Source organism: Salminus brasiliensis, chromosome 3 (assembly GCF_030463535.1).
Source record: "Salminus brasiliensis chromosome 3, fSalBra1.hap2, whole genome shotgun sequence".
Taxonomy (NCBI): Eukaryota; Metazoa; Chordata; class Actinopteri; order Characiformes; family Bryconidae; genus Salminus; species Salminus brasiliensis.
In genome coordinates, this window is record NC_132880.1 from 48,503,776 (window position 1) to 48,531,503 (window position 27,728).

The 27,728-nt window shown below is 42.0% G+C and overlaps 1 protein-coding gene across 3 annotated transcripts in view; it reads left to right on the forward strand.

The window, feature by feature from the left end:
* Positions 1 to 4,791: 4,791 nt before the first annotated feature.
* mrtfbb (myocardin related transcription factor Bb) overlaps positions 4,792 to 27,728 on the forward strand; it is a 68,870-nt gene continuing 45,933 nt past the window's right edge. For 2 of the 3 annotated variants that reach the window (XM_072676435.1, XM_072676437.1), the window contains exon 1: positions 4,792 to 4,896. The gene's annotated coding sequence lies outside the window, so the exon portion shown is untranslated. Of the gene's footprint in view, positions 4,897 to 18,301; positions 18,349 to 27,728 lie in introns of those variants that run through there. The other variant, XM_072676436.1, reaches the window with a different exon arrangement.

Here is a 27,728-nt window from a genome sequence, read left to right on the forward strand (position 1 = left end):
TCAACAAACACCACCCAAGCACCACACCAGTATAAACCAGCATCTGTTGTATTTGAATACTGGTATACTGGTTTTGTAAACACTGGTGCACTGGACAACAAGCATCACACCAGTATAAACCAGCATCTGTTGTATTTGAATACTGGTATACTGGTTTTGTAAACACTGGTGCACTGGTCAACAAGCACCACACCAGCACCACACCAGTATAAACCAGCAACTGTTGTATTTGAATACTGGTATACTGGTTTTGTAAACACTGGTGCACTGGTCAACAAGCACCACACCAGGACCACACCAGTATAAACCAGCATCTGTTGTATTTGAATACTGGTATACTGGTTTTGTAAACACTGGTGCACTGGTCAACAAGCACCACACCAGCACCAAACCAGTATAAACCAGCATCTGTTGTATTTGAATACTGGTATACTGGTTTTGTAAACACTGGTGCACTGGTCAACAAACACCACCCAAGCACCACACCAGTATAAACCAGCATCTGTTGTATTTGAATACTGGTATACTGGTTTTGTAAACACTGGTGCACTGGTCAACAAGCACCACACCAGCACCACACCAGTATAAACCAGCAACTGTTGTATTTGAATACTGGTATACTGGTTTTGTAAACACTGGTGCACTGGTCAACAAGCACCACACCAGGACCACACCAGTATAAACCAGCATCTGTTGTATTTGAATACTGGTATACTGGTTTTGTAAACACTGGTGCACTGGTCAACAAGCACCACACCAGCACCAAACCAGTATAAACCAGCATCTGTTGTATTTGAATACTGGTATACTGGTTTTGTAAACACTGGTGCACTGGTCAACAAACACCACCCAAGCACCACACCAGTATAAACCAGCATCTGTTGTATTTGAATACTGGTATACTGGTTTTGTAAACACTGGTGCACTGGTCAACAAGCACCACACCAGTATAAACCAGCATCTGTTGTATTTGAATACTGGTATACTGGTTTTGTAAACACTGGTGCACTGGTCAACAAGCACCACACCAGCACCACCCCAGTATAAACCAGCATCTGTTGTATTTGAATACTGGTATACTGGTTTTGTAAACACTGGTGCACTGGTCAACAAGCACCACACCAGTATATACCAGCATCTGTTGTATTTGAATACTGGTATACTGGTATACTGGTAAACCAGCATCTGTTGTATTTGAATACTGGTATACTGGTTTTGTAAACACTGGTGCACTGGTCAACAAGCACCACACAAGCACCACACCAGTATAAACCAGCATCTGTTGTATTTGAATACTGGTATACTGGGTTTGTAAACACTGGTGCACTGGTCAACAAGCACCACACCAGCACCACACCAGTATAAACCAGCATCTGTTGTATTTGAATACTGGTATACTGGTTTTGTAAACACTGGTGCACTGGTCAACAAGCACCACACCAGCACCACCCCAGTATAAACCAGCATCTGTTGTATTTGAATACTGGTATACTGGTTTTGTAAACACTGGTGCACTGGTCAACAAGCACCACACCAGTATAAACCAGCATCTGTCGTATTTGAATACTGGTATACTGGTTTTGTAAACACTGGTGCACTGGTCAACAAGCACCACACCAGTATAAACCAGCATCTGTTGAATTTGAATACTGGTATACTGGTTTTGTAAACACTGGTGCACTGGTCAACAAGCACCACACCAGCACCACCCCAGTATAAACCAGCAACTGTTGTATTTGAATACTGGTATACTGGTTTTGTAAACACTGGTGCACTGGTCAACAAGCACCACACCAGTATAAACCAGCATCTGTCGTATTTGAATACTGGTATACTGGTTTTGTAAACACTGGTGCACTGGTCAACAAGCATCACACCAGTATAAACCAGCATCTGTTGTATTTGAATACTGGTATACTGGTTTTGTAAACACTGGTGCACTGGTCAACAAGCACCACACCAGTATAAACCAGCATCTGTTGAATTTGAATAGCATTTAACCCATCTGGTAGTGAACACACACTCACACACACACACACACGTGTTAGGGGCAGTGAGTACACACACACACCCAGAGCGGTGGGCAGCCGACTCCAGCGCCCGGGGAGCAGAGAGGGTAAAGGGCCTTGCTCAAGGACCCAACAGTGGCAGCTTGCCGAGCCCGGGAATCGAACCCACAACCCTGTTATCGATATCCCGGCGCTCTAACCGCTGAGCCACCACTGCCCCCGCTGAGCCACCAAGCTGCAGTTCTAAAGGTACGTAGCAACCTGGGGTTCGGACACCCAGGGGAAGTTCGTTCCACCACTTCGGTGCAGGACAGTAAAAAGTCTGGACGCTCGTCTTCCGTGGATCTTAAAGGATGGCGGGTCGAGCCGAGCCGTACTTGAAGCTGGAAGGGCTCTTGGTGCAGATCAGCTTTTGACCATCGCCATCAAGTACGGAGGGGCTGTCTGGTCCAGTCTTGGCTTTGTAGGCCAGAGTCAGGGGTCTGAATCTGATGACCTGGGCAGCAGCTACAGGAAGCCAGTGAGGAGAGAATGCAGCAGAGGAGGAGCTGAACATGGCTGAAGTTAGAAACATTGAAGACGACTCGACCCGTGCTGCTGCATTCTGGATCAGTTGCAGGGGCCTGATGGTGAGCAGAGGAAGACCAACCAGAAGAGAGCTGCAGTGGTCAAGTTTTGAAGTGAGGAGAGACTGAACAAACACCTGGGCGACTCTCTAGAGAGGAAGGGTCGAATTCTCTGGATGTTGTACAGGAGAAATCTGCATGACTGAGCTGAGAACTATAACTGGTCATCCACAACTACACCAAGGCTTCACACTTCTGCAGATGGAGTGTCACTGTTCCTTTAAGCCCACTCCTTCAGAGGGAACTCAGTCGTGATATTTAACATTTCGAAAGAAAACTTTTTTCAAGTGTTCGATGCTGCTTCTTTATTCCCCATTTTTCATTTGCAGTGGGTGAACCAATGAGAAGCTCCAATGCTGACAGATGCTGGATGTGCTCAGAAGTTGCACTGCAGTTGTACGAGTTACTATTCAATTCAATTTAGCTCAAGTTGTTTCACACAGCACTTTCCCACCAGTCGATGGCTTTCCAGAGACTCAGGTCCGAACCTCCTTCGAGCAAGCCAGCGCCGACAAAGGGGCAGGAAACCCAAAAACTCCCTCAGTCCCAAAATAAGCAATCTTGAGAGGAACCAAAACTCAAAAAGGGGAACCTTGTGTTTGAGCTGCTACCTGATGACCTGATGTTTGGAGGAAGGGAACTCCTACTTCTTCCTGAGAGACTATTCATTTCACCATAGCTAAGCACCAGTATCCATGCTCTACCACCCAAACACTTGCTGTTGCTTGACCACAGTAGACCCCTATCAGGCATAACATTAAAACCACTCTGACCGCTGTATACCAGGTTCTGGAGATGTTCTGACCCAGTCATTGTCTAGAACATCACGGTTTGGGTCTTGTCGAACTGTCTCAGATTCTTATAAACAGACTCCATTCTGACTCCCTATTGGTTTATAAGAGATCATCACACCTGCACACGTCTGTCACTCTTCAGCAAGCTCACAGCAGACGTCTGTAGTCTAGTATGAAGACTGTGTCCGTGGCAGAGACTCAAGAGAGCTGCAGTGAAACGTCCCGACTGAGCCCCACATTTACATTCCAATAAAGCTTATTGATCACACGCCTCTGAAGTCTGACTTTCTGCAGCTTTACAGAACTTCTAGACGACGACTCCTCATATTTTCCTCCATGAAGCTCATGTTGATGCTCAGTAGAGCACAGAGACGCTCCTTTAATAGAGCTGATATTACTGAAATGCTTCATTTTCAATGGGCAGATCTGCAGCTGAAACAGGAGCCTAGTGCAGCCCAACATTTTTAACATCAACATTTTAATAGAACATTCTCCTCATTATGGCTTTTAGAGAAATAGGTTTTTGGGGAGGGGGGGTAGTGCACTATAGACCCCTGTGGAGCGGCCTATGCTTTCGGCCTTTGTTTTCCTTCCATTACTTTTACTTTTCTACTTGAAGTCGTTCTGAAACCAGTACTTTTACACTTTTACTGGAGTAAAAAGCTTCAGTTGATACTTCAGCTTCTATAGAAGTCTTTTAACCCCTCGTATCTCCACTCACTTCTACCTGAGTGATGAATGGGAATACTTCACATTCAGGTTCAGGAAAATCCTCAGTATAATTGTATTCACTTCTGTTTACCTGTGAGTGGTTTTAATGTTATGGCTAGTGTTTTTACATCTCTTTAAATTAATATCTTATTTTTAATCTTTTTAGGATCATGTGATACCTGCAAAGGTGGCACACCAGATGGCAGTGTGGCTCAAAGATAGGTTCAGTACAGTGCCCTGTCCAGTTCATTGGATTCTATGGAGATTTGATGGTATTTAGTCATTTTTGTAATATGATTTTATTATTTTTCTCTCTGCTCTTTCCCTTATTTACTGGTTCAGTAGTATATCAGTCAGTTATGCTACACTGCTGCTACACTATAGCTACATCCCACATAACAGGGTGGTAACACTTTTCTCTTTTCAAAAACAAACCAATAATAACAATAAATAAATCTGAGCTCTGGTTCCTACAGGGGGTCCATTTATTTAATTGAGCAGTGTTTACATCCCTCCAGGAAGTTCTGGGAAGGTGAGAGGGGGAAAAAGATCTCGTGTTTGGAGATAAAGGGTTAATCTTCTGATTACATCATCGCAGCCAACCAGAGGAGGAGCAGCCCTCTGCCATTTTCCAAGAGCAACAACTTCAGTTCCAGAGAAGTGAAAAAAAGAAGTGTCCTGCTGGGGGTTTCGGTTTCTCTCAGTCTGTCAGTCAGATGGTTCAGAAGATCAGAACCGGGACGGTCAGCCTGAACGGTAAGGGCGGTCACTTCCCTCGTCTGCTCTCTTGTTCTCTTCTGTAGATGGTAAGTTTTCAGGGCTCGAGATGGAGCTGCTGCTGCTGGAGGTGCTGGAGGTGCATCTGAGAGCGAGGCTGGATCTGTAGCTAATGTAGGAATGGACTCAGCTTGGAGTTTGGCCAGCTGCTCGACTCGCGGGTGGATGGTGTGATGCCCCTGTCAGTGATGGGGTCAGTGTTGGTGTCAGTGTTGGAGGGTCAGGGTAGGGTTATGGACATGGGACTGCTCCAGTCTGGAAGTGCAAGACCATATATATATATGCTCAATTTTTTTTCATATATTTGTTTGTTTTCAGTAGATGATTTATTCACACATTGACCAGAACATCAACTAAATTTTGGGCGTTCAGAATGTTCCATTACACTGCTATATCTTCAAACACTATATAGACAAAAGTATTGGGACACTTGCTAATTCATTGTTTCTTCTGAAATCAAGGCTATTAAAAAGAGCTGATGCTGCTTTTGTTGGAGTAACTGTCTCTACTGTCCAGAGAAGAAAAAGACTTTCTACTAGATTTTGGAGCATTTGCTGTGGATATTTGACTGGATTCAGCGACAAGAGAGTTGAGAGTGAGGTCAGGATGTTGAATGATGATCACCACCTCACCTCACCTCATCATTCCCAAATGTACTGGATGGAGCGCCACCGTCCATCCATCAATCCAGAGAACACAGTTCTTCCACTGCTCCACAGCTCCTCAATGCTGAGGGGCTTCATACCCCTCTACTAGCCCACGCCTGATTTATCTGCTCCAGAGAGTATAAAATAAATAGATAAAATATTGTCATATTGCCCAGCTTTAATATATATATATATATATATATATATATATATATATATATATATATATATATTAATTAGAGCTGGACAATATGATGATATTTTATTAGTTGGTGATTAATAAACACTGATCAGCTGCAGGTTTCATTACTAACAGTGTAATTAGACTGAAGGGTTCATTAGATGAAGAGCAGCAGATGTTGAGTAGAAATCACTGTATTCAGTACAGGAGAGGATCTGAATAGTAGTTTATTAGAATCTGTTGTTACCAATGTTTTAGTCTGTGATAAATATTGTGTAACTCATAAAAAGTCCTTAAATATCGTTATATAGTTATATATTTTAACCGTATCACCCAGCTCTAATATATATAGTATTAATTCAATATAGTTTTATTGTCATTTCAGCTCTGTACGAGTACACAGTGAACTGAAATGATGTGTGCAATACAGTACAGAATGGACTGCAGAAAATGTGACGTGCAAGACAGTACAGTAAATACAATAAATACAATAAACACGACTCATTAGGTATTAAGTATACGATGTATATATATTTAACATGCTGTGACATCATATGCAAACAGCTTATAACGCACATGAAATATGGAACACAGCAGGTACTGAGGTAGTAAAGTATAGAATATCAAAAAATATATAAGTAAATATATACTGTATACATGTTTGGAAGTATCATATATTGGGCACATATGCATAATATATGGAACATATGTTATATTTTTGATGGGTAATTAAATGCAAATGTAAATGTATGTATGTATGTATATATGTAGTAATAATATAAGTAAATATATATGCACATATTGTTCGTATACATTGTATCAGAATTTCATGATGAATGGACCAATAGAAATGCTCCAAAGTGACCTGAGATAAAATCTTAGTTCGGAAGGTTGTTTTGTTTCCTCCTCTTGTAAAGGTTATATTGTTTGATTGTATTCAGTCCACCTTTGCACTATATGTCCAAATGTTTGTGGACACCCCTTCGAAAGAACGTAATGAACGCATTCAGCTACTTTAGGTGGCACCCACTGCTGACACATATGTGCCAATGCATACACACACAGCTTGTCTAGTCCCTGTAGAGAAGTACTGCCAATAGAATAGGATTCTCTGGAGCGTATAAATCCACACATAGGCCAAGCGTGGGCTAGAGGGGTATGAAGCCCCCCAGCATTGAGCTGTAGAGCAGTGGAAGAACTGTGTTCTCTGGATTGATGGATGGACGGTGGCGCTCCATCCAGTACTTTTGGGAATGATGAGGTGAGGTGAGGTGGTGATCATCATTCAACATCCTGACCTCACTCTCAACTCTCTTGTCGATGAATCCAATTAAATATTCACAGCAATCTTCCAAATGCTCCTAAATCTAGTAGAAAGTCTTCTTCTCTGGTCAGTAGAGACAGTTACTCCAACAGAAGCAGCATCAGCTCTTTTTAATAGCCTTGATTTCAGAAGAAACAGTAATTGAGCAGGTGTCCCAATACTTTTGTCCATATAGTGTATGAACATATAGCAGTATAATGGAACATTTTGAACGCCCCTGATCAGATTTAGTTGATGTTCTGAGTGTCAATGTGTGAATAAATCATCTACTGGAAACAAACAAATATATGAAAAAATCTATTTGTGAATTTGAGCAAATTGAAGGAAAGATTTTCTGATTTAGGGAGCCATTACTTTTGCACACAATTTTTTTTGAGATATGTTAAATTCAGTAAATAAGCAGCAGTGAAGCTGAAATCCGTGTACAAGCGAGTGTCTTATTTACGCTGTGTGTGTGTGTGTGTACGGGGAATCTATCAGAGGAAGACAGTGTGTGATTTTCCCACCCAGGTTGTCAAAGCTTGCGTTGCTGTGATCGACTTAATTGAATTTTCATGGTTCATTTGAAAGTCTTTGTGCAGTAATAATCTTGTTAAACACACGCACACATGCACACACACACACACACACACTCCCCTGATGGGAGTTTCTGTTTGAGAGTATAGTGAAGCGCTCACTGCGACCTCTGTGACCTGCCTGGAGAATTACACACACTCTGTAATAGCTGTCAGTGATAATGTCAGTAATCCTGTTGTTCTGGGATTTTTAAGGTAAACTAAAGCTGTCAGGAGATACTGGTCCTATAATACCTGCATTAATGCATTGCACAGCTGTACCAGTGGACCAGTGTTACTACAGGCCATGTTTACCTGTTGTTGTTTTTAACAGTCTTGAGTTTAGTGCAATACGATGACAGTACCAGGCACAGATAGCTGGTGTAGCAGTGAATCCTGTGACAGTAATAGGTTTATTGTAAATACATTATGAATATGCCATTACAGTGAAGGGATGTTCAGTTTTCACAATATAGACTTCCAATGAAAACTGACAGATTTTGTTTAACTGCAACAATTTTCAAAGTCAAAGTATCCTTTATTATCCCAAAAATGGGAAATTAGTTTGGTCAAAGTGCAGCACATTTAAGACACATATAGACATAGACATATAAGTAGGCACCCCCTCCCCCCAATATAAACAATAAGATAGATAAATAAATATATTAAACAATAAAAAAGGAAAAACAATATTGCAAAAATGAACAATACAATTCAATTCATTATCTTGACCTGTGTTTTTCATTATAAAGTCTAATAGCAGAAAGAAGAAATTATAAACGTATACTTTTGGTTTTAATTGACCTTTGCAGCAACCTACTGTTGCCGTAGTTGCTGAATTGAAAGCTGCTGTATAAAGGATGGCTAGGATCCCGATGTGTCTGCTAGGGATGCACCGATCCGGCCTTTTCAGTTCCAATACCCATACAGATACATAAACTTTGCATATCAGTCGATACCCGATACCGATCAAATAGCATTGTTGAATTAATAAACCGTATACCTCACCATGTGGGAGAGACTTAAGGAATCAGGATGGACTTAAACATTACTTTACTCACTTTGTAAAACAGAATATGACAAATGAACTCATAGATATAAATGTACTGAATTGCTATTTTCTTTGTCACTAAATTAAACACTTGTGCAGGACCTTGACACAGCATTCAAAATCAAAATATAAAAGGAGTCAAACTTCTTAAAATACATTAAAATACATAAAATGTATCAGCCAAAACTGAAAATAAGTAGCTTCACTTTGTAAAACACACAAGCAGTAATCAATCTTATTTAAATATTTAGCATAATTCAAAATAAGCAGCTGAACCTGAGAATAAATCAGTAACTTGGTCAAACATTCAAGCAGTAATCAAACACTGTAAACATGTAAACATTTAGTGCAGTCTTACACCAACAAATTAAAGTGGAAGGATTGGTTCCATCGATCGGCCTAATTCTCCAGTACCAGATCCAGCAATTTCCGATCTTAACATCGGATCAGTGCATCTGTAGTATCTGCTCAGCTTTGTTCACAATAAGATCTGACCAAAGCTGAGTGACTGACGTCTGACTGCATCCGATAATTTTGCTGGCTGTGTTTACCAGACGCTGTCATTTATTGTGCTCGTTTGCTCATATTTCTGAATATGCAGACTAAAGAACTGATGGACTGTTTTGTAAAACGATTTATAACAAATAAAATAATAAAATCCACCTGAAAAAAGTTAAGCTCTTATGAAAAAAACATCTGTTGTAATTGTTGTAGTGCATATCTCAAATCTGAGTTGGTTATCAATTTCAGTACTATTTGGTATTTGTAGCAATTAACTCCCTCAATTGATGTGTCATTAATAATGCTAGGGATTAGCGATCAGAGATTAGAGATTAGGGATCTCTTTTGTCATTTTGTCAAATATATGTGTTATACATGAAATATATATTTCCAGAACTGTATATATATATATACAGCTCTGGGAAGAAATTAAGCTTCTCTTCATCTTAACAGAGCTGAGTTAGCTGAATCTGCAGACTATGAACGGCATTAGGTCCCAACAGCAATGTAAAAGACTAGTGGAGAGCTGGCCGAGACATGAGAGCTGTGATTGGTCAGTCGAGGTTATTTCAGCATAGTGATTTCTGAATGCTCTCAGAGTTCAGATATTAGCACTGTGTTTAAATCTGAATAATAACTTCTTTACATTATAATTATTATAATCATTTATTTGCATTATTTGAGCAGCTGATTTTGAGCAGTGTCATTTCTGCAAATAAATAAATGCTCTAAATAATAATATTTTTATTTGGAATTCAGGGAAAATGTTGTCCATGGTTTATGAAATACAACGTTACTATTAATTTTACTTTTATTAAAACACACTGCCTATAAATTATAAAAACAGAGAAACTGATCATGTAGGATAGTATCTTTGTTTTTTTCCTGGAGCTATATATATATATATATATATATATATATATATATATATATATATATATATATATATTGGCTATTGTGCTGCTAACTGAATGAAATATATATTTCCCATATTACATACATTATAGCATATAACATATATGTCACATATGCATAAGAATGTCCCAAACAAGGATTTTTACCCCCCGATCCGATTTGAGTCCCTTAATGCTGAAAATGGGCCAATCCGATGTTTCTCTAAATAATACTACAGCCCCACTTCTTAGGTAAGCTCCATATACAACAGTGAACAGCAGTACAATCACTATTTTAGAGGCAGTTTCTAAAATCAGACTCAATTCTAATCTGAACTTCTTTGTTTGGAGCAGCTTTTTAAACTTGGTTTTAAACTCTATTGTGTTTAATATCTAATATCTTTAAACTAGGGATGCCCCGATCCAATCCGAGGCTCTTAATGCTCTTGGCCGATACTGATACTGATCAGATCTGATCCAATCTTTGTATTTTAACTTAAGTAAGATCTGCTAATCCACACAACAGCAGTAAGATCACTATTTTAGGAGCAGTTCCTAAAATCAGACTCAATTCTAATCTGATCAACGACTGTTTTAAACTCTATAGTGTTTAATATCTTAGTTTCATATTAGTCTAGTCTGATTGACCCACCTGACCATTCAGCTCCCAGCTCCTTTACAAGTCTCCAGTCTGATCACCTAGCATGTGAGCATTAGCATTAGCATTAGCCTCCTCCTTGGTTCTGAATGTGCAGTTCAGAGCTGGTTTCGAACCGAAGAAAGGAGTGTGGTTCTTTCACTGGTAGATCAGAACATCTCCACTCTGGTTTGACCACTATTCTCTAACCAGGTGGAATTTAAGAGTAAAGAGTATCGGTCAGTACACTGGACATCCTACTGCTACCTCCTGCTCAATATTGCACAGCATTGGGTTGCACACGTACACTTTCTACCTCAGCTTCACGTCGTACCTTCATCCTCATCTTCAACACTGCACACTTAGAACCTCTATTTCTATATGGACAAAAGTATTGGGACACCTGCTGTATAAATACTGTCTCTTAAAAAAAAAAATACGAATACGAATACGAAATACGACGAATACGTGACGAATACGTGCACCTCTTCTGAAATCAAGAGCATTAAGAAGAGCTGATCCTGCTTTTGTCAGCTGTCCAGGGAAGAAGGCTGGGCTTTCTACTAGATTTTGGAGGAGCATTGCTGTGAGGATTTGATTGCATTCAGCGACAAGAGTGTTAGTGAGGTCAGGATGTTGGATGATAATGATCACCACCCCACCTCATCATCCCCAACTCCCCAACTCATCCCAAAACTACTGGATGATGGAGCTCCACCACCATCATTCCAGAGAACACAGTTCTTCCACTGCTCCACAGCTCCTCAATGCTGGGGGGCTTTATCCCCCTCTAGCCCATGCCTGGCATTAGGCAGCATGGTGCCAATAGGTTCATGATGAAAAGAATAGAGAGTCCTATTCTATTGGCATAGCTGTGTGCGTGTGTGTGTGCATGCATTTGCACATTAGTGTCAGCAATAGGTGCAACCTAAAGTAGCTGAATGCATTCATTAGAAGAAAGGGTGTCCACAAACTTTACTTTTGTCCGTATTGTGTAGGAGCGTAGGTGTGAAAGCACCTCTAAAAATTGTAGTGGCCACATGTGAAACACTGTAGCCAGGGGCCATAGGAAATGCACATCCCTCTATAGTACCCTGCGATCACTGACCACCTTGGACTACACAGGCCTTTCATTCTTCTCCAGCTACTGCTGCTGCTGCTGCTCGCAAGTTTTACTGCGCTGTTCTGGTGCTCTGTCCGGCCGGCCAGGTTGAGGTGTGGGACTAAATGGAGCGAGTGTTAAGAGTAATGTTCAGGAGGAGCTGTATATCTTCTGTCTGTTTATCTGAGGTGGTTTCAGTTTGTCTGCTTAGCATCGCTTGTCAGTGGGATTTCACCAAATGCATTGCTGCGCCTGTTTGTTTAGCGAAGATACATGGAAGCTTCCACCGCCCGTCCGGCCTCCACGTCTGCGGAGTTCTGGCGCTGATATCCCGGCCTGCGGGTTTTTCCGTGTTTCTGAAGTGTCTCCAAAGTTTAACAGCATTAATAAAAGGCCCTGTCAGGCCCAGAGTTCCCTTCATGTGATCTGTGAGCTTTGTAGTAAATATTAAGGCGTGTCCCGTTTCTCAAACATGCTAAATTACAGGGTGCAAGACCACACTAAATACATCCTTTGCCGCATACCTCATCAAGGTGCTACTAGGCTAAGCGTACATCCCACAGTTCACGTGTTGGTGCCATCCCGGCGCAGCAGACATTCTCGGAAAAAAGTGCCGGGTCCCCATCTCCACCATGCTAGAACATATGTATAGTTCTTTACTACACTAATACACTAATGGACATAAGTATTGGGACACCTGCTTATTCACTCAGTCTCTTCCGATATCAAGGGTATTAAAAAGAGCTGATCCTGCTTTTGTTGGAGTAACTGTCTCTACTGTCCAGAGAAGAAGACTTTATGCTATATTTTGGAGGAGCACTGCTGTGAGGATTTGATTGCATTCAGCGACAAGAGTGTTAGTGAGGTCAGGATGTTGGATGATGATCACCACCCCACCTCATCATCCCCAAGTACCAGACTCGTCCCAAAAGTATTGGATGGAGCTCCACACTCCATCATTCTAGAGAACACAGTACTGTCAATTAGCTCCCACTAGCAATGCTCCTGACACCAGGAGGGTAAGGACTCATGCAAACTGCCGTCAATGTGGCATTGCCAGGCAGCCGGCATGCTCGGAAAGTGCCGGGTCCCCAGCTCCACCACGCTTGCAGATGTGCTAACAGATGCCCTTGCCAGTCAACAAAAGTGATGAAGAGATGGTTCGAGTCCCGGGTCGTGCTGCTTGCCATCAGCAGCCGGAGTCATAGAGAGCACAATTGGCCCTGCTCTCTAAGGGGTGGGTTGATGGCACTTCCTCCCCACATCACCCTTAGTGGGATGTTGGTCAGCAGCACAGGGGTCGGTTAGCTGTGGGAGCCATGCTTTCCTCAGAGCGCTCTGGCTACCTAGCGATGTTCTAAAGGAGCCAGTGGCTGGCTTCATATGTGTTGGAGGAGACATGGTGATGTTATGTTGCTAGTGATGGGGGAGTTCACTTGTACCGGGATTGGGTGATTGGCCTTCCAAATTGAGCATAAAATGGAGTAAAATAGAAATAAAATTAAAAAAAAAAGATTGATGAGGGGAGAGACAACCTCTCTCCTGAACTGCTGTGTAACACTGCAGAACCCATAGAGTCATATTAGTGTAAAATCCTGTAGTATTACTCTGCTGCCTCAGCCCACATGCTTCTCTACCTTCAGATCAAGCTTCTGGAGCTCTCAGCTTGTCCAGAAATGCATGTGTCCAGGCACAGCTGTCCATGAGGGCTGTACAAACCCAACATGACTTGTATTTACTGCAGTGGGGTAAAAGTGAATGAACTCCCCAACTGTAGGGGAAGCCCAGGAGAAACAAGACAGTTTGAGGCAAGTGTGATTAATGGTTCCTGATTGAGGAATGCTGTTTACACTGTGCTAATTGTTTGGGATTAGTTTCAGTTATCTGTTAGCAACATTAGTCCCATTGTTCTAAATGACAGAAGCACTTAAATATGCCTCAGGTGAACAAGTCTTGCTTAAAGTAACACTATAACCTTAATAGCAGCTTCACACTCATGCTGATGCTCCATTGACCTGTATTAGGGATAATAGTACCGCTAGTGCTGCTACTTCGGGCTCATATTTGTGTAAATTCCTGCATCCTTACTTTTCAGGTGCTGCTTCTGTAGCTATCAGCTTGTCCAGAAATGCATGTGTACAGTTGTCCATTAGTGATATACATATCTAAGTATCATTTGGATTTAGTGCAGTGGAGTAAAAGTGAATTAGACTCCGCAACTGAAGGGGGCGCCCAGGAGAAACAAAGCAAAGTCTTGCTTTAAAGGAACACTTAAAAAATCCTAAAGAGCAGCTTCACAATCATGCTGATGCTCCACTGACCTGTATTAGGGATACTAGTGTTGCTATGGTTGTGTAAATTCCTGCATCCTCACCTTTCAGAAGCTGCTTCTGTATCTTTCAGCTTGTCCAGAAAGGCATGTGAAAAGCACGAATTCCACTTCCTGACTATAGGGGGAGCCTAAGAGCAAGAAACGCCACGTTTTGCATGATGCTGCTTTAAGCTGCATGTGTTTTATTTACTATGCTATAAAGAAACAAGCATGTGTGCTGCAGATGCTCAGGAAGAGCCCTCGATGACACACTCCAAATGTAGGCCTACCCCACCACAAGGGTCATCAATCCCAGGTTTCCTCGCCCTAGCCTGGGGCAGAGTACACACACAGTCACATTCAGCTCTCCACAAATCACCGACTGGCCTAGAAGGATGTCTGATTAGGACTGCTCCCTTCCTGTGAATCAGGGCATGATTGAGGGAAATGGCGTTCTGATTTTGTCTCCCATCGGCCGGTTCACAGCCAAGCGTCCCCCGGGTTGGAGTTCTAAGCGAGGGGCATAGGCCACAGCTGTGCTCTGAGAGAGAGAGGGGGGGGGGTTCTGGAGGTCCCGGTATTTATAGCCAGTGTAAAAGCATGTGGAGTCCCTGGTGGTCTGGACTTTGTTTTCTCAGCCTGCTGTGTTGCCTGTTTGACGTGAAGTCAGAGGCTGGGAGGCTGTTATTGTTACCTGTTACTGTGCGGGTAAACGCCGAGCGCTGATCTTCCGTGGTTGGGCTGTAGCGCGTTCAAAACTCTCCTTTCTGGACGAGAACGTGAACAAAACAAGCCGGGTATGTTTTTCTATGATCATTAATGCGATGATGTCACCACATAAACATTCTCCCGCGTTCATTCTCGGAGCTTCAAGTGAAACGTCTGGCTCGAATATCAGACAAGCGACTTGTTCTCGTTCCTCGCACCTCCGACATCAACATTCTTTTGAGATTTTCAGAGCTGGGTCTCACACGCCCTGACTCGGCTGGACCAGAATCATCTTCCCTCTCCAGAAGTCGGTCAGATCAAAGGAAACACAGGGATAAGTAATGAGGGACTGAGGCCAGCCAAGATCTTTCAGCGTGTCTCAGGCAGGGTGGTGCTGTACAACGTAGCTTGTATATAGTCCCTCACCTTGCCTTGAAGGGCCACTTCAGGAGAAGAGTTGGTTCTGGATTGATCTGATTGGCTAAGCCATGTAGGAAGCTGATTGGCTAAGCCATGTAAACATTGGAGATGTCGCAATACATCAATGCATTGTGAACCGTCGGTTCTTGAAGTTCCCCCTTGCTTTAAAGGAACACTATGCAGCATTGTACCTTAAAATCCTAAATAGCAGCTTCACAGTCATGCTGATGCTCCATTGACTTGTATTAGGGATAATAGTGCTGTTATCATTGCTACGCCGGGCTCCTGAGTCATATTTGTGTAAATTCCTGCATCCTCATCTTTCAGAAGCTGCTTCTGTATCTTTCAGCTTGTCCAGAAAGTCATGTGAAAAGCACAAATTCCACTTCCTGACTATAGGGGGAGCCTAGGAGCAAGAAAGCACACCAATTTTTGCATGATGCTGCTTTAAGCTGTATGTGTTTTATTTACTATGCTATAAAGAAACAAGCATGTGTGCCACAGATGGATGATGGCTCAGGAAGAGCCCTCGATGATACACGTGTAAGAAGCTGATTGGCTAAGCCATGTAAACAAATGTATGTCGCAATACTTCAGTGCATTGTGAACAGTCGGTTCCTGAAGTTATTGTGTTGGAAACAGTGAAACTGGACAGGCGCAAGAATCTGAGACACTTCGGCTAGATTCACACAGCAGGTAAAGAGGCCCAAATCTGATTTTCTCACCAAATCCGTGAGTATCCAATTTTGGTAATTTTTCGGGTTTTAAAATAATAAGGCAGGAGGAGATTGTACGGAAGCTACAGGGATTGACATAGTATTCTTATCGTTGTAAAAACATCATGCTGTTCATTGGAATAGTCTTGGACCATCATGTTGCGCGGCAGCCATGGCCTACTGTTAGCAAACTCCACTGAAAGAAGGTGGACGTCAAAAAGTCAAGGCAACTTGATGCATTAGGATTTTAGCTCTTTTCTCAACAGCTGCTTCTGTAGTCATCTTAACCTTTAATTTTGGTGTATTTGCTTAACCAACTTGGATTAGTTGATTCATACAGTGCTGAGCTGCTAAGATGTCAAATCTGGCATTTCTTATATAGTTGGTATTTGACAGACATTCCTATGCTAAGTATCATTTCTCTGACTTAAAAGAAAAATAATAAGTGCTCACCAATCCAGACAACTCCATTCAGACAGAATCCACACTGTACATGTGAGTAATCCCACTGTGTCTGTTCTAATTCACTGTGAAACTGCTTAGAATCCACAGATTTCCCAGAGTGGGCCGCTAAGGAGTAGCACTTCCAGCATGGCTGTTGTAGGCATGCGTCTTATAGCGCCTTATTGCGACACTTTATTGTTGTTGTTGTTGTTGTTGTTGTTGATCTGACCCTTTAAGGAATGAAACCTGTATTTTTTTGGTTGAACAAAAGCTTTACAGCTTATTAGTGGAAGTAAATATAAAATGTGTAATTATTTTATTTTAAATGTGTAATAATTTTTCATCATGGCTTGATCTGCTGATTATTTTCTCTGTTAATCGACTGATTTTTTATTTTATTTTAACCTAATGAAAGTTATACAGTAGTGTGAAAAAGTGTTTGCCCCCTTCCTGATATCTTTTTTTTTTTGCATGTTTGTCGCACTTAAATGTTTCAGATCATCAAATCAACAAATTTAAATATTACACAAGTCATTAAAGCTAACACAAGTAAACACAAAATACAGTTTTTAAATTTTGGCTTTTATTATTAAGAGGAAAAGAAAATCCAAACCTACATGGACCTGTGTGAAAAAGTGATTGCCCCCTAAACCTAATAACTGGTTGGGCCACCCTTAGCAGCAACTACTGCAATCAAGCGCTTTTACAGCGCAGTGGAGGAACTTTGGCCCAATCATCTTTGCAGAATTCTTGTAATTCGGCCACATTGGAGGGTTTTATTTAAGGTCATGCCACAGCATCTCAATCGGATTCAGGTCAGGACTTTGACTAGGCCACTCCAAAGTTTTCATTTTGTGTTTCTTAAGCCATTCAGAGGTGGACTTGCTGGTGTGTTTTGGATCATTGTCCTGCTGCAGAACCCAAGTCCGCTTCAGCTTAAGGTCTCGAAAAGATGGCCGGACATTCTCCTTTAGGATTTTTTGGTAGACACAGAATCAATGGTTCCATTTACCACAACAAGTCTTTCAGGACCTGAAGCAGCAAAACAGCCCCAGACAATCATACTACCACCACCATGTTTTACTTTTGGTATGATGTCCCTTTTCTAAAATGCTGTGTTACTTTTAAGGCAGATGTAACGGGACATGTGCCTTCCAAAAAGTTCAGCTTTTGTCTCGTCAGTATTTCCCCAAAAGTCTTCAAGATCATCAAGATGTTTTCTGGCAAAACTGAGATGAACTTTTTCGGTCTTTTTGCTCAGTATTGGTTTCCGTCTTGGAACCATGCAGGCCATTTTTGCCCAATCTTTTACTTATGGTGGAGGCATGAACGCTGACCTTAACTAAGGCAGGTGAGGCCTGACGTTCTTTGGATGTTGTTGTGGGGTCTTTAGTGACCCCACAGTCGTCGCTGCACTCTAGGGGGAAATTTGGCCGGGCTGCCACTCTTGGGAAGGTTCACCACTATTCCATGTTTTCATCATTTGTGGATAATGGCTCTCACTTAGGCCTGCCGCGATAATTACATTATCGACTTATCGTACGATAAATGGACATGTCCACGATAAGTTTAGCAGACGGCGATAATAGCCAATTGGTTTTCGCGCGAGTTTGTTTACATTAGAAAAAAACACAGCCAGATTTCTGCAGGGTGCGCGGTGCTGCTCTCTCGCCGGCTCCCTGTCTAAGGCGATGACATGTCTGGGCCAGACAGCGCCATCTATCGGTTAGGAAACGCGTGCGTTGCACACAGAGGAGGCAGACGCAGGTGGAGGCGTGTTGGCTGGCGAACATATTCGAGGCTAATAGGATCCAGAAAGAGAAGTTTGGAGAAGTAATTCAAGATGGACTTGGTTTCAAAGCCACATTGCACTGCTCCAGTGTGGGATCACTTTGGCTTTAAGACAAATGAGCGCGGAGAGCCCATCAGCTTTAACGAGGCGGTATGTCATCTTTGTCTAAAAACAGTGGCAACAAAAGGTGGTAATACAACTAACCTAAGAGCCCATTTAAAGCACAACCATCCAGTTCAATTTACCGAGCTGGAAACAAAGAACCTGCTTGGAGAGGGGGCGTCCAAGCAGGTGACCATCACGGATACCTTTGCTCGACAGTGTAAATATAAACGTGATGGCGTGAAACGGCGCACGATTACAAACAGTGTAACTCACTATATAGCCAAAGAGATGCTGCCGTTAAATACGGTGGAAAAAACAGCATTCAAAAACATGCTGAAAACGTAGGCAGTACGAATTGCCAAAGAAAACATACATCTCTCAAACTGCCATTCCAGCTTTATATAATGAAGTGAAAGACGGCATTCTGAAGGAGATAAAAGACATCGCATTTTACTCTGCATGTTACAATATTATCGTTTATCGCGATAATTAGGAGACGATTAATCGTCCAGGAAATTTTGTTATCGTGACAGGCCTACTCTCACTGTTGTTCGCTGGAGTCCCAAAGCTTTAAAAATGACTTTATAATCTTTTCCAGACAGATAGATCTACTTTGTATCTCATTTGTTCCTGAATTTATTTGGATCGCACCATGATTTCTAGCTTTTAAGGAATTTTTGGTCTACTTCACTTTGTTAGGCAGGTCCTGATTTGTTGATTGAGAACAGGTGTGGCAGTAATCAGGCCTGGGTGTGGCTAGAGAAATTATACTCAGCTTTCCAAAGATGTGATAAACCACAGTTCATCTAAGTTTTAACATGGGGGGCAATCACTTTTTCACACAGGGCCATGTAGGTTTGGATTTTACCCCAAACCTAGTTTTTAAATTAAAAACAGCAGTTTGTATTTGCTTGTGTTATGTTTGTGTATTTTTTTAATTTGTTTGTTGATTGTTTGATTGAAACACTACCACTGTAAATTAAGTTCAAAAAGTTCAAATAATAATAAATAGAGTTTGTTAGTCTTTAATATTTACAGGAAAGGCTTTACTAGTTATAAAACCTTATTTAGACAATATTCTAAATTGCTGCACCACCACTGTAGAAAAGTATAAACCAAGATTATAGATTGTTTATAGACCTAAGTATATCATACCTAAACTATACTATACTGACAAAAGTATTGGGACACTTGCTCATTTTTTGTATTTTCTGAAATCAAGGGTATTAAAAAGAGACTACTAGATTTTGGAGGAGCATTGCTGTGAGGATTTGATTGCATTCAGTGAAAAGATCGTTAGTGAGGTCAAGATTCCCCATCCCTGACTCATCCCTAAATTACTGGATGAAGCTCCACCACCATCATTCCAGAAAACACAGTTCTTCCACTGCTCTACAGCTCAATACCCCTCTAGCCCACGCCTGGCATTAGGCAGCATGGTGCCGATAGGGTCAATATGTTAGTCCTATTCTATGGGCAGTGCCTCTCCACAGGGACTAGACATCTATGGGAGCAACCTAAAGTAGCATGAATGCATTTGATAGAAGAGGTGTCCACAAACTTTTTTGGATGCATAGTGTATTTTCTACAAAAGGCATCTGAAGGGTTAGGTGTCATAGTTCTATGTTGAACCGTTGAGCCTTTATCAAAGACCCCTTTAACCCTATAATCAGACGTTAAGATGGTTGTTGAGATGTATAACACATGAGATGTGTGTGTGTTTGCGAGCTGGCTATAAACAGGACTAGATCACTGTTTACAAGACTGTTTGTCTCTGATTTTGCTGGAAACACGTCATCATGAGCCGTGCTGATTGCCTGCAGATTTCTAGTAATAAGGAACTGAAGGAAGTCATCGGGAATGCTGTCTGCACACGTAGTTCCTGCGCATGAAGGGACAAACTGTTGACATTGTGAAAGCGCTGTTGATGCTCCTCTCGGGGCAGAACGTCCGTCTTATGAATCACTACTACATCACTCTGAAGGCTCGGGGAAGGCTCCATCGGACTGCGGTGGGATTCTTTCTCTTCCAAAACTCACATCCAACTGTTCGGACTTCCCGAGGACAGGCGGGAGGCTATTTCAGGCTGTGGCCTGGCCCCCATCGTGAGCAACCCCCCACTGATATCTGCCCACCAGACCAGCCAGGGGGGAAGTGGGCGGGGCAGAGGCCATGTGTGCACCCGGGCCCTGCGACACCCCCTGGGGAGTTAGCTGGCTTTCTGGGAAAGTTGTTTCAAAATGTGAGATCAGTTTTGGGAACGGTTGAAGAATTCCCCCCCACCTCCCCTCTTCTCCCCTCCCCCTCCCTCGCCGTCTCTCAAGCCACTCAAGCGAGTCTCACACTGTTGTCTTTGTGCTGACTCTCAATCTCTCTGCGTTTCCTATACACACACACACACACACACACACACACACACACACACACACACAGAAAGGGATTTTTTTGTATTTTCCAGCTGTTATTCTGGCTCGTCTCTGGGATATATTTAGCCTCCCAGCTGACCCCCCGCTGCTCTACAGAGGGTGAGTCAGTCGAATGTTTGTTGTGGGGTGAGTTTCATAGCCAGTAGTGGTGCTGTAATGCAGCCACTCCATGTTCTGGCCAAACACTCTTCCCATCCGTGCCCTCTGCAGGACTGATGTTTATTAGGGGGGGTTATGTTTTCCAATACTGGATCAATTCTCAAAAAAAAAGATTTTTAGAATAGGTGTGTCACGAGTGTAAATAACCCCAAACAGTATCTGAAAGGAATTTGTATCATTTATTTAGTTTATTTAGTATATTTTGTTTGTTATATTTACAGTTTAATATTTAGGAGACCTCTATTATTAATGTGACGTATGGACTTACAGGTTGTTTTGGTTTTGACCGCAAAAAGGACTTGGATTCTTAGATTCGTCAGAAAGCTTTATACATTTCTTAGCTCCCATTTGAAGAGGCAAAAAGTTGGTAATTAAAGTGTAATAGTATTATGTAGCATGTTTACGCTGTTTTAGCATTTTTTCAGTGTGATGCGAATTTGCGTTAAATTTGCGACGAAGTTAGTTATATACAGTAATGGAAAAAGTAACGTCTATTTCTATTGAATGTAAAGTAAATAGTTTATAAAGGGGTTTAAACATTTGCTTGTATGTAAGAGAACCTATGGGATGTAATTGTAAGGTTATGAAAATGGTCATTGATTTAATTAAGAGCTGTCTGTCAGAGTTGGTAACGGTATCGGCAGATACTTGAATACCCATACCCATACCCATAATTCACCCAAACACACTGACCAGTGTGTCCACTCTGTCCAGTTTAACCATGCTCAACTCCAGCTGAAATTTTAATGTGGTGACCAATATAACAAGGGGTAATCCGAAGGGCTGAACTGTTTCAGCAAGGTTTGGTTAAAACCCTTAAGCAATAGAGCCCTCAGTGCCGGGTAAGATCCCTCAGTGCCGGGTCACACCCTTCAGTGCCGGGTCAGACCCCTCAGGACCGGGTAAGACCTCTCAATGCCGGGTCAGATCCCTCAATGCCGGGTCAGACCCCTCAGTGTTGGGTAAAGGTAAAGGTGCACATATTTGTCACTGTACACTGTACAGCGAAATGTGTCCATTTAACCCATCTGGTAGTGAACACACACTCACACGTGTTAGGGGCAGTGAGTACACACACACCCAGAGCGGTGGGCAGCCAACTCCAGCGCCCGGGGAGCAGAGAGGGTAAAGGGCCTTGCTCAAAGGCCCAACAGTGGCCTCTGACCCCTCTGACCCCTCAGTGTCTGGTCAGATCCCTTAGCGCCCGGGTCAGAGCCTTCAGTGCCGGGTCAGAGCCCCCAGCGCCGGGTCTTGGTCAGTAGTTTAATGCAGACATACGATGCTGTGTCTCTTTACTAGCTGTGGTGTTGCAGGCGCTGGCTAATGTTGTTAATGTTTACATGGACTCAGCTTGTTAAACTAGCTAGCCTTTCTGTCTGTTGTGAGGAGTGTTGTGTGCTGCAAAAATGTTTGCGTATAAAACCTGATTCTGATGCCAGTTCTCGTCATAACCATCATCCTTCATCTGACTCTTCTTGGTCTCCTCAGGGAAGTGGGCACAGTTAACACTGAGCACTTGACCTTCCTGTTCTAGGTGGAGCCCGGATGCATCTTTCACCAGCTTGCCAGAACAAGCTGAGGTGCAGCAGGGCCTCCACTCTCGGTCCAGCCTGAGCTTAGACTGCTGGTGATGAGACTGCAGATAGTTCTGGACTAACAACAATACGATCTTGTTGAAATTTGAGGTCGAGAAATGACGCTTCAGGAAGACCAAGCCCCAGTACACTCTTTCTTCTTTGAGTGATGCCATAGAAGAACCGCTTTTGGTTCCATAAAGAACCATTTTTGTTCTTTAAACGGTTCTTTACACTCTTTTCTATAGAAACAAAGATATATTATTGGTATTAGTATTGGGTATATATATACAGTCATGCCCGAAAGTATTCATACCCCTGTCAAAGTTTGACTTAAATTTACTTTTATTTAACCAGAAATTATATTTTTGCCTGGAAATGACCCAGGCATCTCCCAGGAGATAACACAATGATGTACAAGAGGCATCATTGTGGGAAAAAATATTTCTCAGCTTTTATACACATTTGAACAAAAAGTGGCATGTCCAAAATTATTCATACCCTTCTCAATAATTAATAGAAAAGCCTTTATTGGCTATTACAGCAATCAAACGCTTCCTGTAATTGCTGACCAGCTTTTTGCATGTCTCCACTGGTATTTTTGCCCATTCATCTTTAGTGATGAGCTCCAACTCTTTGAGGTTCGAGGGTCTCCTTGCCATCACCCTGATCTTTAGCTCCCTCCACAGATTCTCAATTGGATTCAAGTCAGGACTCTGGCTGGGCCACTGCAAAACATTAATGTTTTTGTCTGCTAACCATTTCTTTACCACTTTGGCTGTGTGTTTTGGGTCGTTGTCGTGCTGAAATGTCCACCGGTTCCCAAGGCCAAGTTTCTCTGCAGACTGCCTGATGTTGTTGTTGAGAATCTTGATGTATTGCTCTTTTTTCATGGTGCCATTTACTGCGATCAAGTTCCCTGGTCCATTGGCTGAAAAACACCCCCAAAACATTAGGTTCCCACCACCATGTTTGACAGTGGGGATGGTGTTCTTAGGGTTGAAGGCTTCTCCTTTTTTACGCCAAATGGTGCACACATCATTGTGGCCAAACAATTCAATTTTTGTTTCATCTGACCATAAAACAGAACACCAGAAGTCTTCTTCTTTGTCCAGATGAGCATTTGCAAAGGTCAAGCGGGCTTTTGTGTGCCTTTTCTGGAGAAGTGGTGTCCTCCTTGGCCTGCGTCCGTGGAACCCAGCAGTGTGCAGTGTCCGTTGAACTGTCTGCCTTGAGATGTCGCCACCAGCAGAGTCCAGATTCACCAGGATGGCCTTGGTGGTGATCCTTGGATTTTTCTTCACCTCTCTCACTATTCTCCTGGCCAGCACAGGTGTCACTTTTGGCTTCCGACCACATCTTCTGAGATTTTCCACAGTGCGGAACTTCTTGTATTTTTTAATATTACTTTGCACTGTAGCCACTGGAACTTGAAAACATTTTGATATGGCTTTATAGCCCTTTCCTGACTTGTGAGCGGCCACAATGCACAGCCGCAGGTCCTTAGTGAGCTCCTTTGTCTTAGCCATGACTGTCCACAAACCAACTGCAGAGAGCTGCTGTTTTTCTCCTGTTGAGTTGATTAAAACAGCTGTTCCCAATGAATCAGGGTAATTAGGATGCTTTAAAACAGCTTGGACTATTTGGAATGGTATAGAACTTTGGATTTTCCCATATACTGTGACAGTTTTCAAAGGGTATGAATAATTTTGGACATGCCACTTTTTGTTCAAATGTGTATAAAAGCTGAGAAATACTTTTTCCCACAATGATGCCTCTTGTACATCATCGTGTTATCTCCTGGGAGATGCCTGTGTCGTTTCAAGGCAAAAATATAACTTCTGGTTAAATAAAAGTAAATTTAAGTCAAACTTTGCCAGGGGTATGAATACTTTCGGGCATGACTGTATATATATATATATATATATATATATATATATATATATATATTTGGTATTTTTTGGTAAAATTGTGTTCCTGGATCCTATTTTAGCAACTTTCCCCTTTTTTTTCAGTTGACCCATTCAGGAAGTGGATACGCAAATCAACCAGCCAGTTGACTTGCCCAGTTAGGGTAATTCTAGACAATAGAACTAGAGTATAATCAAGTTTACTGTGCTAAATAAAACATGGACAAATATGCTCATCCATTCAATTAGAGCCTCGTTTACATGTTACAGTAAAATGCAATGTTAGCTACCCATCGAGATAGCTGTAGCTAAAGCTATTCAATACATACACTAGCTCATATCTTAATATGTAAGAAGTAATCTAGCAATCTGAAGGTTACACTTGCAACTCAGCCTAGCTAGGAAATTGGTAATATGAAAATTCAGACAATTGGGTGAAAATTTAAGAAGTAGAAGTAAAAAGTTGGCGAAAAAATAATTACTCCATTTCTACTTAAGTAATATAACGAAGTATTTGCACTTCATTACTTCACACCTCTGAGTTTGCTGGTCTGCTGGACTGCTCAGGGGCTACGTAGTCGCATAGAGTGAGTAGCTGATATAAGCTGATGTAGAGGACCTGACAGCATTAGCAGAATAATAGTGTGCAAGTGTCCTTTAATGAATATTTAAGCCTGCCTTTGTGAGAAGGTTGTGTCTAAGTGAGGACCGGAGCATGAAGGATACTCTCTGATAGTGCAGGGGAGGGCTTCCATGAGCTTGTTTTCCATATCTGTAAATGGGCTCTTCAATGGAGAGGCCCTCATCCATAAATATCTGTCCCACTATTGTTTAGCCCAACTTATCAGTACATAACCAGATTACAGTCGCCATGGCAACTGCGTTTGATTAGAGACAAACAACTCTTCTATGTTGCGACCCTGTTTAGATGCTAATTTGTTTAGTGAGCAAAGGGGGAGGGGGCGCTTTCAGAGCGCCACAGTTGAAGGAAGCTGTAGGTGAGGTTCGGAGGTTTGGTCATTGCCGTGGCTGTAAATATAGAAGCTGGACTGTTGTTGACGTGAATGGGTCAATGCGGTTCTTAATTTTAGTGGGTGGGGAAAACTTCCTTCACTGTTTAACTCTGAAGCCTTTTACCCTGAGGCCCTGGTAAACGGTAGACATGGTAATTATACTACACTCCACTCCGCAGTTTGGCGCAGTTGGTAAAATGCGTCCAGAATTGCGCTGAATTCTCTATCATTCAAACTCCTGCCGGTCTGACGGCTGTGAATCAGCTCTTAGGGTTCCTACATTTTGAGCATTTACAGCATTTTCTGAAGCAAATCAAGTTGAGAGTCTTGCCCAAGGACTCTTGTTGATGTAGAGTATTGCATTTACATTTACATTTATGGCATTTAGCAGACGCTCTTACCCAGAGAGACTTACAAAAGTGCTTTGCTATTTACTTAAGAATAACCTCAGCTAGTTAGAATAGGCTGAAAAGATACCTCTAAGCTTAGACCATTGCTTAGACCATTGCCATCAAGTACGGAGGGGCTGGCTGGTCCAGTCTTGGCTTTGTAGGCCAGCATCAGGGTTTTGAATCTGATGACCTGGGCAGCAGCTACAGGAAGCCAGTGAAGAGAACACAGCAGTGGAGTGACATGGCTGAATTTAGAAACGTTGAAGATGACCCATGCCGCTGTGTTCTGGATCAGCTGCAGGGGTCTGATGGTGCCCAGAGGGAGACCAGCCAGAAGAGAGCTGCAGTGGTCAAGTCTTGAAGTAACAAGATTGAACGAGCACCTGGGCGACTCTCTAGAGAGGAAGGGTCGAATTCTCTGGATGTTGTACAGGAGAAATCTGCATGACCGAGTTACATTTGCAACATGACTTGAGAACGATAACTGATCATCCATGACGTACCAAGGCTTCGAGCTTCTGTAGATGGAGTGACCAGTAAGTTCTCAACGGAGATGGCAAGATCTTGCCATCTCCAGCTTGTCCAGTCTGGAAATCAAACCCTGTCTGGTGTCTGTCTACCACAGGGAAGGTGGGATCGTTACCCACCTCACTACACCAGTCGTGACATTACTACATGGCTGGTGTTCCTCCTCGCTCTCACCTCAATTGTGGGTGTTCTAACTCACCTGTTTTCAATCGCACATTCGACGTCTTAGCTTGTTGTTTCCTCTGTCAGCGTTTTTAAAGCGTTATCTCCTGTGTTATGTCCTGGTTGTGGTTTACGGCTTTCTTCCTGTATCACGGCTCAGAGTCTTGGTTTCAGTCTCTGGCTTTGGTTGTTGTTGGACTGAATCTACTGTAAGCTGCAATAAACCTGCATCTGGATCCCAAACCCCCTGGTCTTGTGTGACAGCTGGTAGTTAGTAAAGCTGAGCAAAACATGTATGAAAAGGGTCTGTTGTTTATTATATTGATCTTAAAGTAGAAATATGAAACAGACATTCTTTCTTGATTGGTTTTCATGTAATTAAAAAATATAAATGTAGTTAAAAAATCATAAGTGGTTAAAATGTCTTGTTTTACTGTGGTGTAAAAGCAGTGAGATGTGCAGGCCAATCATCCTTTAATATGATACACAAATAAAATTAGCCAGATGTTTTTTGTGACCTTCATAAATGAAGTCTGACTTCTAAGAAAAGTGTGTAAATTAGGGATGTCCCGATCTGATCCTGAGTATTAGTGATTTGGGCTGATCCAGGGATATTTTAATGGATAGACTATTGGCTATTTTAAGCCTTATCCAGCTCAGGTCCTTTTTTTTACCACTGTGTTCTGGATTGGGACCACTAGATCTCTAGTGTTTGTGTCAATGCTTTAAAACTCAGTGTACTTTGTGGAAATGCATTTGTCACATTGAAAAAGCTTTTTAGTTGCGAGTAAACGGGTTGAAATGACAAATATCAGATCAAAATATTGTCCTGGATGCTAATCGGAGAATCCCTGCTCTTTAGTTGTTACTCCTTATTCAGTAATATAAGACAAAGTGGTGTTATATTGGTGAAATTTAGTTTTTTAGTTTTTGTCTGTACTGTATTGTTTTTGTTCTCGTTATGTTCCATGTTCTGGAAAAAACATAATTTAATTTCACTGTATACAGAGCTGAAATGACAATAAAAGTCACTTGACTTGACTTGTAGTACTGAATAAACAAATAAATAAATTATTCATTCATTAATAACTGAATAATTAAATTATCAAAATAAATAAATGAATAATAAAATAAATCAAATTCAAAAAGTCGCTAAACTTTGATAGACTTATTTAGACATGTTAGACTTATGTTAGACTACTTACATTAAACATGATGGACTTATTTCTCAACAAACTAGGGGTGTAACGGTACGCAAAAG